This window comes from Gorilla gorilla, chromosome 5, assembly GCF_029281585.2.
Source record: "Gorilla gorilla gorilla isolate KB3781 chromosome 5, NHGRI_mGorGor1-v2.1_pri, whole genome shotgun sequence".
NCBI classification, from domain to species: domain Eukaryota; kingdom Metazoa; phylum Chordata; class Mammalia; order Primates; family Hominidae; genus Gorilla; species Gorilla gorilla.
Window position 1 is genome coordinate 165,009,477 of NC_073229.2, and position 13,807 is coordinate 165,023,283.

The window sequence follows — 13,807 nt, forward strand, 5'->3', positions numbered from 1 at the left end:
CAGTTGATCTCATGCCTCAATCTCTCCCCACACCAGTATACACTCTTTGGTATCTAACTTTTTTCATTTATTATCTCACTGGTGAGATTCATCCATGTTGTTTCACGTACCAGTAGTTCAATCTTGTAGCTGTACAGTATCACATTGTATGAATGTAGCACAATTTATTGATCAATGTTATTGTTGATGAATATTAGATTATTTCCAGCTCTTTGGCTCTGAGGTATTAATCTTCTATGAACATCATTGTTTATGTATTTGGTAAATATGCACTCTTTTCTCTTGGAAATGAAATGGAATTGTGGAATTCCACCTGAACTGGGAATTGAATTGTAGATCTTTTGGAATATAGAATGAGAGTAAATATATATTGTGATCAGATAATTTATTCTATATGTCATAAAAATTCCTTGTCATTTGTTGCTGCTAGCTTTATGAACCGTTACATTATCAGTTTTCAGAATGTTTTTTGAATAGTCTTCAATTGTGTGTATTTCCTACTCAGTGAGTGACATTAGTTCTGTCCTGTTAATTACGCTGGTAATGTCTGTTGTATTCGTTCTGATTATTTTTGTCAATTCATCCATTTCTATAATGTGTATTTAAAAGCATCCACTCAATTTTTAGATTTGGCCACATTTTCTTAAAATTTTGGCAAATTTTTCATTAAATTAAGTTATATTAATAGCTGTATTCAATTTTAGAACTGTTCAACTTAGATGTGAATTAAATCTTCATGTAGTGATGCTTTTTAACTTTAGTTATCATAATTTTGTTTGTGTAGTTTTTAATATGATATTAATTTAACTACAACAGCATCATCTACTTAGTTTATGCTTTACACATATATTTCTAACTTTTGAAATTTAATTTTCCATTCCTTTACATTTTAGGCTTGACTCTTGAAAACAGTATATCCATATATTTCATATTTACAACAGTCTCAACTTCATTTTTGAAAGAAGGTTTTTTCATTTATTTCGCTTTCATTTAATGTGATATGCTTACATTTACATATATTACAGCACTCATTCTCAATCACTTTTTATCTTGGAGAAAACCTTGAAAATATTTACATGTCTCAGGGAACCTCTGCAAAAAAAAAATTGTTATATCTACATTGCATAATATATTAGCATGAATAATAAATTTAGATATATTAGTCCAATAATAGTTGCCTCTTATTTTTTGAATAGAGAATAATCTATTTTCTGCAGATCTGCTTATGTTGGACAACTTATTATCATATCATTTTTTGTATATTTTTCTCTACCATCTACTAAGGTAATAGTATACATAAAAAAACAACTCAAATTTTTCTTCCTTTAAAAAAAATTTCACCTCCTACTTATTTTTTCAACTCAATTCAAATTTTTCTGAAAGACTTAACATAGAGTTTTACTATACAGAGTTCTAATAAGGATATTACCATAAAGTATGTGAAAAAGTTTTCTTTTTTCTTTTCCCCTTCTTAAAACCAGAATTGACCTGTCAGCCAAACTTCCTTGAATAAAATCTGGTATGAAGCTTAATTTACCTTTCTGCCCATTAATTTCTTTCCTTCCTTTTCAAAATGTGTAACTCATAAAGAAAATATATAAATGGTGATTCTAATTGGATATTATTTGATGTTATTACAACATGAAATGGGTTGATATGGTTGAATGATAAAACTACTAAAACTGTAAACCAAAGACATATGATTAAAATTATGGCCTAAAATATAATTTAACATATCTTTGGAAAAAATATTTTCTGAGTGGTATGTTTAGATTCAATATATCAGTTACCAAACTGTTATGCACATGTGTTGGTTACATAAACTTTTTCATAACTCTATATATGCCTAAAAGTTATTTTGGAATCAAATATAAATAATTAAATTTATATGAAAACTGTGCCTATGTTTCTTTGCTAAATAGTCACTCAATGCTGGTTCAAACTTGCAATAAACACACATTAGTTTCATTTTAAACTGAATGAGACAATTTCTGTAGTTTCTCCCAATGCCTTTTTAAACAAGTAGAAGGTTGTATACACATGTTAGAAGTTAAAAACTGCATCAAAGTATTCAGTGCCTTCTGGCTGGAGGGAGATTCTTTTTCTTCTATAGAAATGTAGAAGGTGTCTAGAGGCAGAATAGTAACTCTAATCTTGATTGTGTGGTCACACTGCAGCTCATTAAGTTATTCCTCTTTTTTTTTGAGATAGGATTTCACTTTGTCAACCAGGCTGGAGTACAGGAGTGCAGTGAAACGGTTTCGGCTCACTATAGCCTCAACTTCTCAGGCTCAAGTGATCCTCTCACCTCAGCCTCCAGAGTAGCTAGGACTACAGGCGCACACCATCATACCTGACGAATTTTTGTATTTTGTATAGAGACAGGGTTTTTCCATGTTGCCCAGGCTGGTCTCCAACTCCTGAGCTCAAGCAATCTGCCTGTCTTGGCCTCCCAAATTGCTGGGATTACAGGCATGAACTATGGCTCCCGGACTCTTCCTCTTCTTTGAAAGCTAAGGTCTCAGGCTGAAAAGAAATTACAGAGAAAGTGTTTATTATTCTGTTATATACTTTGAGTTGAGAGGGAAGTACTGTTCAGTATTATTCTGGAGTTCTCTAGATGATTTTCAAAAAAGTTTGGGCTTTGCTCGTGTCGTTTCTCAGTCTAAGCCCAAGTAGTGGTAAAAATATTTCAAGATTCTCTTTTGTAACATGATTTTTTAAATGCAACTGATATTTCTAAATATGTGATTTTTCTTATTTAACTACAAAAATCTTGCATTTAAAGTAAAAATATATATATATCCAGATCCTTGCAAAGACTTGTTAAACTGGATCATGTGATGAAAATGTCTGCCAATTAAGTTGGTTTCTGCAGCGACTTTTCATTTTTAAAGTGCTCAGCAAAATTCGGCCTACATTTTTTTTCAACAGTGCTTCTCTAATTCTTGTTCGGCTGAAACATCCTATCGGGAACTTTCTCCCTCCATTAAGCCACTGAATTCCTTTTTGCAGCAGGAGGTGTGTGTGTTTGTGTGTGTGTGTGTGTGTGTGTGTGTGTGTGTGTGTGTGTGTGTGTGTGTGTGATGTTTGCCCAGGTTTTTATACATTTTTTAAAAGATTCTTAAGCAAGCTGGTTTGGGTTTAATAAAATTGACCATTTTTTGTGGTATTCCTGAACTTTTATTATTTCCTTTCCATGACTTTCTTTACACTAGCACCAGTTTGTGAGCAAAGTATTGTTTGATGACAGTATTTGGACTTTGGCTTAATACAAGAGGTAAAATCTACAAGGAGCCAACTATTGATGGAGTACCTAGCGCAAATGCTAATACAACCCATCGAAGATAGAACTTCTGTTTCAGATATGTTCTTCCTCTTTTCTCTGGGAGAAATCTTAGATAGTCTTCATAACATTATTATTATGCCATTATTCTGGCACAATAAGTCTAACAGTCACTCTTATCTGAGGAAAATTCCCATCTTGTTAATTAAATTGCATTTTGTAGTTGAGCCTTCATTTTCACCTCCCCAAGCAAAGGCCTTCCTCAAGCTACAACCATAGTGAGAAGAAGGAATGTTGTCAGTTTCCTCTCTCTTTCCCCAATACTGTGCTAATGCTATTGCTACACTTCTTCGCTCTCAGTCCCCAATTCCCATCCCACTAGGTTGCCTGGAGCTCCCCGTATGAAACAGGGGTGGGGAAGAGATGAGTAAGAGATAGTATATCAAATGCACTTTGAGTATCAAGAACATTAAATATCTCTATTAGTAAATGTGATGATAAAGAGTAAGAAAGATATAGAAAGATGGGAAAGAAATTTCCTTGTGGAAATTTATATTTATGTATGTCATATTTTTGCCTAGTTTTGGCAGGTAGGAGTTTTCATTAAAGTCACCTCAAGTCTCTTCTTCTCTTACTTTTGCTTCCCTCTGACAACTGGCTTTATTATCAGTAAAAGATTTTCACTCAGCAGCTCCCATATCTCACAGCAGAAGTATTTGCCATCAAAGATAGGATCAGACATGCTACACTTGGTCCCATGTCCCCAAATCACAGTAGTCTTATACACATTGCAAAGGGTATAAATCTTAGAACCAATAAGTTGTGAGGAGGAAAATATAATTTTAAAAAATGTAACTTCCATTGAACCACATATTTGGAGAGAAGAAAAGTGTTACTGCACAAAAGAGCTATGTGAGGTGTGTTAGGAATTTTAAGTGCAGAAGTCATTAACTATTGTATGGTGATGGAAGTAAAAAGGAAATGCATTCTTTTAGGAAACAGTACCACATTTGGGGGTAGAGGTTTGTTGATTTTGTTTGGTTTTGATTAAACTTGTAGAAAAAAAAACAATTCACACTGGCTTTCAGAAGACTAAATCTTTATGAAACATGATTATGTTGAAATACATAACAGATCTCAGTCATTGAAATCATTATTTTGATTTAAAAAAAAAGTATTTGGAGGCTGGGTGTGGCAGCTCATGCCTGTAATCCGAGCACTTTGGGAGGCCAAAGCAGGTGGATCTCTTGAGGTCAGGAGTTCGAGCCAGCCTGACCAACATTAGCCAGGCGTGGTGGCGGGTGCCTGTAATCCCAGCTACTCGGGACGTTGATGCTGATGTAGGAGAACTGCTTGAACCCAGGAGGCGGAGGTTGCACTGAGCCGAGATCATGCCACCGGATTCCAGCCTGAGCAACACAATGAGACTCTGTCTCAAAAAAAAAAACCAAAAAACAAAAAACTATTGGAATGATTTTAATCAAACTTACAAACACTTACCTAAATACCTAGACAATAAGAATCTTGTATATATATATAGCACAACTTCTAGCCTTTGAGCAGTCTTCAGCATGGGTGGAGTCAATGGCTCAGCATTGTCATTAACAGCAGGTCCCCTTCTCTCCTGCTCCAGCCTTGACATTGGCTTTTCTTAAAAGATGGTGGCAATTTGGCTACAGCCATTTCAGCTAGTCCATAAAATGCAAAACTGATTCAGAGGATGTGAAGAGTTTAATTTTGCTATGGTGCTTATTTAGATATGAAGAGATAATTTTAGAGAAACCCTCTCACCTCCGTTAATGCGTTTGGCCAGAATTTGTTTTTGTGTGTGTTTCTGATCATGCAGTAGCAAATGGTTTACAATTATTATGTTGTCCACATTCTTCTTGTCTGAGGTTACATGGACATTGATGAGTCAAATAAAATATATGATATTAAAATCAGAAACCTTTGAACTTTAGGCTAGGAATTTATTTTTTGAGTTCTTGTTTGAAAGAGAAAAAGTTATTAATTGATAAAACACACATTAGAATAAAAATATAAATATCAACCCTGACCACCATTGTTTCTATTGACTTTATTATTGGATTTTACTTCTATTATGAAATGAAAAGAGAATTGGCTTTAATGCTGGTGTAAAAATAATAAGTTGTCATTTCCCAGTTTTAGAATTTTAACTGTGCTTTGTGGTGTTGAGTCATTCCTAATGACCTTTCATATTACAAATGCAGCAAATATTCCAATAAATAAACTGGGCATCTGCACTTTGACTCATAAAATCATAAAAGCCAAAGTAAATTCTGAGATTAAAATGTAAGTTATCTAAAATTCTGATAGAAATTTAACCTACGAGTGATTTAACAATAGCCAAAACCATTTAATGCCTCCTTTTTACTATTAAATATATTTCATTTTATAGTTCACAAAAAAGTTTACGTTTAAATAAAATAAAAATATCAATTTTTAATTTAATCAATTTAATCGACTTGCTATCTAAACTGCTTTGCTTCTTTTAGGAAGTTTGTAAGAAAAAAAGGAAGTTGGCATTAGTAGATTCATCATCGAACACAGTATATGAAAGCTTGGTTATTGTCTAAAGCTGAATGATTAACAGACATGAGTTTTTCCTGTACTCTAGCAATAAAAATAAATGGTAGCAATAGTGTTTCATGATTTTGACAGTTGCTTCTGTTAATTAACAATTCATAATTTCACATGAGTAAATATTTTGGCTATTTAAGTTCTGCTGTTCACCTCTGTATCCATCTCCTGAAAATCTTTCCTAATGCTTTAAATGAATACATCTGAATAAAATAAATAAGCCAGAAAAAAAATTCCGAGGATCAAACTGTAAAATACATTTGTATATTAATAGTCAATAAGAAAAAAGCATTCCAAAAGCATGTAATTTGTATAGAACACTGTAGTATAGTGCGCTTTATACCATTTTATGTAATCTAATGGAGATAAACAGCCATAGGTCCAAAGGTGTTAACATGGCCAGAAGATGGGGAGCGGCCTGCATCTAAAATACAGGACAGTGAAAATTTTTCTTATGCTTGAGTCAATTCATGAAATCTACTTTCCCACCATTCTATTTCCTTAACATTTTCAGTTTCTAAATTTCCAGTTTAGTGAAAGGCATGTTTTAACAGAGTATATTAACTTTGTTCCATGTACCTCAATGATGAGAATTAGAACATGTTCCTCTTTATCAAATAGTAGAAACATATTTGGATGCTGCTGAAGTCAAATATTTAGTGAACTTAAAATTTGTCATGATTTACAACTACACTATAGAAAAACAGCATTTCAACAAGCCATTACGAATTGTCCTAGAAGGGTTTGGAAGTCAGACATTGACTCAATCTTAAAATGAGTTGGGAAGTGCAAGATTAGGTCAATGTAAAAAAATACTATAGCACTAGTTGGAGTTGTTATATTGGCAAGTTGGCAGAGAATTGAGAAATATAAATTATATACAACTGATTTTTATTATTAGTGGCTGATACATTCTATAAATTTGCTGCAAACACAGAATCAGTCAATATTGAACCATTGTTCCTATGGGAAATACAGGTTATGGTCCCTCAAGCCTCTGGTTACAATATTTTTATCAACTGATTAATGCAATACATGACCTTATTTTTTGTATGTCTCTTTGTCTAAAGACAACTTATTTAATATATATTGTTGATTTATAAACATTGACCTTATGTCTACAGCCCTGTAGCTCATTCTAGAAAGAAGTTAAGCTAACACATGTATTTTCTCCATAAGGCACATTCTTTTGTCTTCCTGTGTTTAGAAAAAAGGGCCACAGTTTAGCAATATCCTTGGGGGACATTTTAAGCAGTGAAATCACCAATAAGAAGCAAAAAAAAAAAAAAAAATGCCTAAAGTATGGCACTAAATAGATCACAAAAGGACACTTGTTTATTGTTTGTGAGCTGAAAAAAGAAGGCAAGACATCACTTTGAACTCAGCTGGAAATGTGCTTGTTGGACAATTCACATTTTTTACTACACCGGACTTATCTGTTTATATCCACAAAATTGATTTTTGTATTACAAAAAGTTTTACCAAATAGACAACTTCACAAGTAGGGAATTTGTAAGTAATGAGGATTAACCTGTACATAAAAGAGAGGCAGAAAAAAAATGGTCATAATTTTTAACCTCCAAATTTTTAAATTCAAACTCATTACTACTAAGATTTACAAATAGATTATTTACAGTTCAGCAACAATGCAGAAAAACAAAAATCACTCTATGTATTGCTCTACTTGCATAGACTTAAACCCTTATGTAGAGCTTAGCCAAGGTGATTTGAAAACTCAGGTTTTTAAACTTTAGCATGCATCAGATTTCATCCAAAGGCCTTATTAAAACACAGACTGTGACGCCCTCTTCGCAGGTCTAGCCTAGGGCTTGAAAATTTGTACTAGCCAGGTGACAGTGATATTCAGGAACTCTATTTTGAGAACCACTGGATTAGATCAAGTATAGATCAGGAAGACCTTGTAAATCTACAGGACTTTGGCTCAAAAGAGACTGCATGGGCCTCTTTGGCCCTGTTCCTTTAGTTTCACACCTCTCATGAGATTGTGTTGCTCTCATGTCAAATATAGGAAAGTTAAGTAAAAATAAAGGAAAGATCTGCAAAATAAAGAGCTATTCTATCTCAGTCTTGGAGCAGAATCCACCATCCCTACGTTTCCCCAGTGCATGGGGTTTGTGTCACTTGGATGGCAGCCCAATTTTACTATATTAGACTCATGGTGGTGCTGAGAAATGTCCAAAAAGGAAATGAAATTTCAAAGTTACTAAATAGTGGGAATTCAAAGCTGAAGAAAAGCCAAAATTAATATGCCATATGAACTCAAGAGGCTTTAATCTCTCTTGGACGCATTAACATTTCTATTTATAAATATCCTAACACTATGGACTTTATAACAGTTCTCAGTTTAAGGGGTTGAAACACAGACTGCAGTTCTCATAATCAGGTATACAAGAGGGTACATAATTAAGTGCCCTCTTATATTATTGTAATTAAATTATATTATGATTTTTACCTTGGAAACATCAACAATTCAATTAAAAAGGTTCCTACAAATAAATCATTAGTGCATATAATGTCAATACTGGAATTCTAACTGAATGACAAGAAAATAGCTTATTTCTTACTAGAGCAAAAAATGTGACGTGCAACCCCTTTTGGAATGTCTATTTGTCTTTAATAAAACTGATGTATGGTTAGCAATATAGTATTACATATGATTTTTTAAAAATATTATCTTTTATAGGTCAAAGCCAGAAGTGTACAAAGTATTACATGATTTTATTAGTATGGTCAGTTTTATAAAAATAGATTTTCAATATATAAAGAAATCATTAAAATCTTTTATGATGAATGGAAAGAGACCAGAAGAATCTCTGTAAGAGGTTCTCTGCTTATTAAGTGTCAAAATGCTTACAAGAATGGTCAAATCTGAAGATACTGTCAGGGTTTTTTAAGTATTTCAAATATGCTCAAATTTTTAGAATGCACAATTGGCAAATGTCTTTTGTAGCTTACATCAGTGGCGTTTGTTCACTACTTTTACTGTAGAAGTGTCTAGCATGTACTTCTAAAGACAAACTATGGAGCTTGAGGAATAGACAAAACATATTTCTGATGGGACATGGGAATCTCAAGCTCTGGGTTTGAGCTGCTTATTCTGGTTATTTTACTTGGGCTGTTTTTTCTATCTCACCAGGATGACAAATTTCCTAAGAGACTTCTATCAGATTAATAGCAGAGAACCTGAGTCAGACTGCATGCATTTAAAAACCACTCCTGACTTTTACTTTATGGTTATCTCAAACCAGTTTATTTACGTGTTTCTATCTCATTCTCTTTATCTGCAAATTGTGGGTGATAGATCCTACTTTGCAGGGATTAGAAAATTACCTAGTGTATAAATAATACTCAATATCTATTAGTATATTTCTATTTTATTTTGTCATAAATTGATTAATATTTCTTTTTTCCTTGTTTTTTTTCCCAAATATCCAGTTTCAGATAACTATCAATCTTGATTCCCAAAATAATGGATTAAATGATTTCTCTTGAAGAGAGAGGAAAAAAATCTGCTCAGGCCATATATCTTTTCCCCAAGTGAACTTGCTAATTTTCTCTGTAAGTTTGGGTACGTTGATTTTTCACAGCACTCTTATAGGAACCATTTATTGCACTGCAGAGTATTCAGGGAGCAGTTCAGCTTCTAGTGCTATTAGGGTCCCCAAATTACAAATCACTGTAACTGTGACAGTGCACCTGCAAAACACTTGGCCAGCTAAATTACCTAGATCCTCTTCCTCTAATAGAATATAAATAATTTCATAATAGTTTGAAGAAAATAAAAGCCTTTTTTGTCACCAGAGTCAATCTGACAAAGGTAATTTTGTCTATTACAGGGTTTTGCCTTCAATGTGAACTGATCATATAGCTATGTCATTGGAAGTTAATATCATGCCAACAAAGTCAATTTAAAGAGGTAGTTGTGTAGCAAACTCACCCGAGAACTTATAAGTACCAATAGTTGGCATGAAAAATACTATAGAATAAAAATATATAAAAATATCCTAATGACTCAGAAGAAGATAAGTAGTTCTGTGGGTTATTTTATTGAAGAATCAAAAAAATTGATGGACTAGCATCATAAATAAAATATAAATATACCCAGACTGTGAAATAAAAGAAGAGACCCCTAAAGAGAAATCAGAATTAGGTGAAAAGACAACTGGTTAAGTTTAAATGAGAAATGCAGAATAACAGAAAAATTGTAAAGAATTTAAAATATAATATTTTGTTCAAATTGTATGTGGGGAGCAGAAAATTAAAACATAGACATGGCCAAAAATCCTGTCAGTAATGTAAGGTAGAGAAAATAGATAAATATTAAAATAATGAAAATATTAGAATGTAATTATGAGTGACAGAAAATGAAGACCTACGCTAAGCATTGTAGGTGCTGTGAGAAATAAAAATATTTGAAAGAAAAGCATCTTAAAATCTTTAATCAGTGAGCAATTATAAGGATGTTTTTCAAATTATTTTGTAATAATCTCTAGTTGAATGGTAGCAACAATATGAATTAGGTAATTACATGTTATGGAAATATCAAGGTTCATTTGCTGGGCTAGTATATGGGCAACTTACACAAATACTAGAGGTGTGGTGAATAGAAGGGGTAATAATGATATTAGCCACCTTTGTGCAGGATCTCCCTGTGCCAGACATTGTTCTGAGTACTTCACACACACTGAAATATTCAGTTTTCAAAACAACACTAATCCTCAGAATAACTATATTAGTCAGGGTTCTCCAGAGAGCAAGAACAAACAGGAGATACACAGATATGTATATCTAGAATGAGATTTATTAGAAGGAATTGGCTTATGTGATTATGGAGGCAGAAAATTCCTACAGTCCACCCTCTGCAAGCTGGAGACCCAGGAAAGGTCGTGGAATAAATTACAGCTTGGATCTGAAGGCCTGAGAACCAGGAGTTCTGATGGTGTAAGTTCTAGCTCAAGGGCAGGAGAAGACCAACGTCTCAGCTCAAACAGTCTGGCAGAGAGAGAGAATTCACCCTTCCTTTGCCTTTTTGCTCTATTCAAACCCTCAGCAAGTTGGATGATGCCCACTCACACTGGGGAGGGCCAGCTGCTTTACTCAGTCCACCAATTCAAATGCCCAGTCCTTCCAGAAAGACCCTTATTGACACACTTGGAAATAATGTCTAACCAAATATGTAAGCATCTTGAAACCAGTCAAGTTGGCATATACAATTAGCCTCACCTACATTTCAGATGAGGAAACTAAAGAAAAGATACGATAAGAAATTTGAGTTAGGACTGCCTAGCTTATGAATGGAAGAAGCTTGAATTTGTACCTGGCTTCTTGGGCTCCATCATTCATTCTTCTGATCAGAACTTGAACAAAGTATTACAAGAGGGCACACATTTTTCTATAGCATCCTCTGGCATCTGAAAGAATGACACACAGTAAGCCCTCACTAAATGTTTTCAGAATGAATAAATACATATTTTTACATCAACTTCATTATTATATTTTGAACAATTTATTTCACTTGCATAATCAATTATGAATGTTAAAACACGGAAAAATTGTACCCCTCACAAATTCTCTATACATTTGAACAGATTTTGTTTTGTATATTTGGTGCTTTGTTAACAAATGGCATAGAAGTTTGTGACTATGAATTGTTCCATTAGTTGTTCCTTTTATCAAAGAGATTGATGTCTCAAAATTTAATTTTAGAGAAATAAATTGCCATCATTTATTTTACTTTATCTTTATCCTAATTTATCTTAGTTTGTTTTTTTCATTATTAAATCTCTTTTTAAATTAGCTGCACATTTCTTTTAAGAAACATAGTGTTGGACTTTGGTTTTAACCTAATCTACAGCCTTCAGTTTAACCACACATCCTAACTAATGTGCATCTGTTGCATATTGGTATTTTTCAAATAATTTATTTCTCTTTCTCTTTTTTAAGGTATTATTTTTGTACATTGTTGTCTCCTTTTTAACACTATCTTTGACGTAAAATTTAGTTTTATTAATAGCTATCTTAACACTTTAGGAATACAAATGAAAACAACATTTCTATAATTATTAAAGTGTAAAACAAAAGTGTAATAGCTTGATTTTTCCCTAAAGGAAATTAGCAAAATTGAACTATCCTATTTCCCAGTGTCTACTTCTTATTTTTGTTAAAGTACTGAGGTTATATCTTGAAATTAATATTTTGCATGTTTTCTGCTCAGAAATTCATCAATCTTTTCCATTAGGCATCTATTTTCCTCTACAAGTATTCACCTACTGTAGCAGGGCTTCAAAAAAAAAAGTCTCTCTCTCTTTATATATATATGCTTCAAAACTGAGTTCTGACACTGAGCTTCTGACAGTCAAAAGGGTCCACCACAAAAGGAAAAAAGCAACAAGTTCATGCCCGATCAAAAATTACAAAGAAAATAGAGGGAGGAAAACAGAACCTTGCCTCTGCCCAGAGAAGGCTAGAGAAGCATCAGCTACAGCAGAAGGGAGAGAAGTGTTGCCACATGACTCTGAAGAAGGACAAAGATTAAAGACCAAATGACCAAACTTTGGTGAAACAGAAAAATGATTTTTTTCAAGGAATATCCCTGTTTCTTGTGATGAAATATGACTTTATTTTCCTATTCACCTATATTTTAAACTCTTTGCTAACATAATCCTCAAACTGTATAGCTATTCTCTTTCTATACAATATTCTTTCTTCTTTCCTCACTGTCTACTTCCTTTTTTCTGTGTTTTTCTATGTAACAAAGCTTGTCTTCACACAATAAAACAACTCTAAATCTGTCATGAGAAGTCAGACATAGGAAAAAAATAGAGGAAAAACTTCAGAAGCCAAACAAGCCATAATAAATTGAATAAAATCCAGAAGTGAAGGAAAATATTTGCAAGCTGGATTACAGTAGGGAATATCATCTATTCAGATCAAGCATTATGAAAAAGATTATAAAATAATTGGCTAAGGTTAATACTTGGAAGATGCCCATGGAATGTGGGACACTGGATTTTTCAAGTAAATGAAAGGCTCAGGATATGGTCCAACATGAATACAGCAGACAAAGCTGAAGTTTAAGAAGCAGTTCAACATGTTCCGCACTGTCTTGAGAATATTTCTGCAAGTATTTAGCATCCAGCTTCCAATTTTGAGGCAGAAATTCATCTTATTCATATTCAGTCATCATATCCATGCCTTGTCTTTTGACTTTCACTTTCCTCAATTTGATATAAATGACTATACCAAAGGAAGATATATATTAAAGTACCTAATACATAAATAGATAATATATAATAGGAAACATGAAGTATAACACACAAACACATATGTCTATTACATATTTACATAATAACTACATAATTATACAGAATTAATGTGTTTAGGAACAAGTTGCATAATTATTAGATAAATATGAGTGTTTAATATTTTAAACGCTTCTGACATTTTAAATGCCTCTCATTTATAAAAATATTAAGCACATTAAATTTATGGATCCAGTGTGCTTGTCAGAAATTTATAATTAAGTTTAGAGAATTTAACTTGAAATATATGAGATTTTCTATTTGAAATATATGAGAATATGATTTAGTTTAGTTCTTACTCCTTCCTTCATGCACAAGTGCACAATATTTAACAATACTTAATTTACTAAATATATATAATTTTAGTATGAGAATTGTACATATGCCATGTCAAAAATTTAACTGCTTGTAACAGTCAAATACATTAAATTTGTATTTGTAGTTTACAATATTTAAGGTCATTTGTTGTTTCCTTTTTGCACACTTAGGAACATCACTAAAGCAAATCACTCTTACACTATTTTTTATCCATTTTTTCCTTTCTTCTTTTCATCCTGAAGTATTTACTTCTTCCACACTGACAAATATTCCTCACTTA

General features: G+C 32.8%; 1 long non-coding RNA gene across 1 annotated transcript in view; it reads right to left on the reverse strand.

The window, feature by feature from the left end:
• Positions 1-4,372: 4,372 nt before the first annotated feature.
• Positions 4,373-13,807, reverse strand: part of LOC129534071 (uncharacterized) — a 52,491-nt gene continuing 43,056 nt past the window's right edge. Inside the window, exons 2-3 of the long non-coding RNA XR_008680493.2 lie at positions 11,226-11,319; positions 4,373-4,715 (exon numbers count right to left, since the gene is read on the reverse strand). This is a non-coding gene — a long non-coding RNA (uncharacterized lncRNA). The remainder of the gene's footprint in view (positions 4,716-11,225; positions 11,320-13,807) is intronic.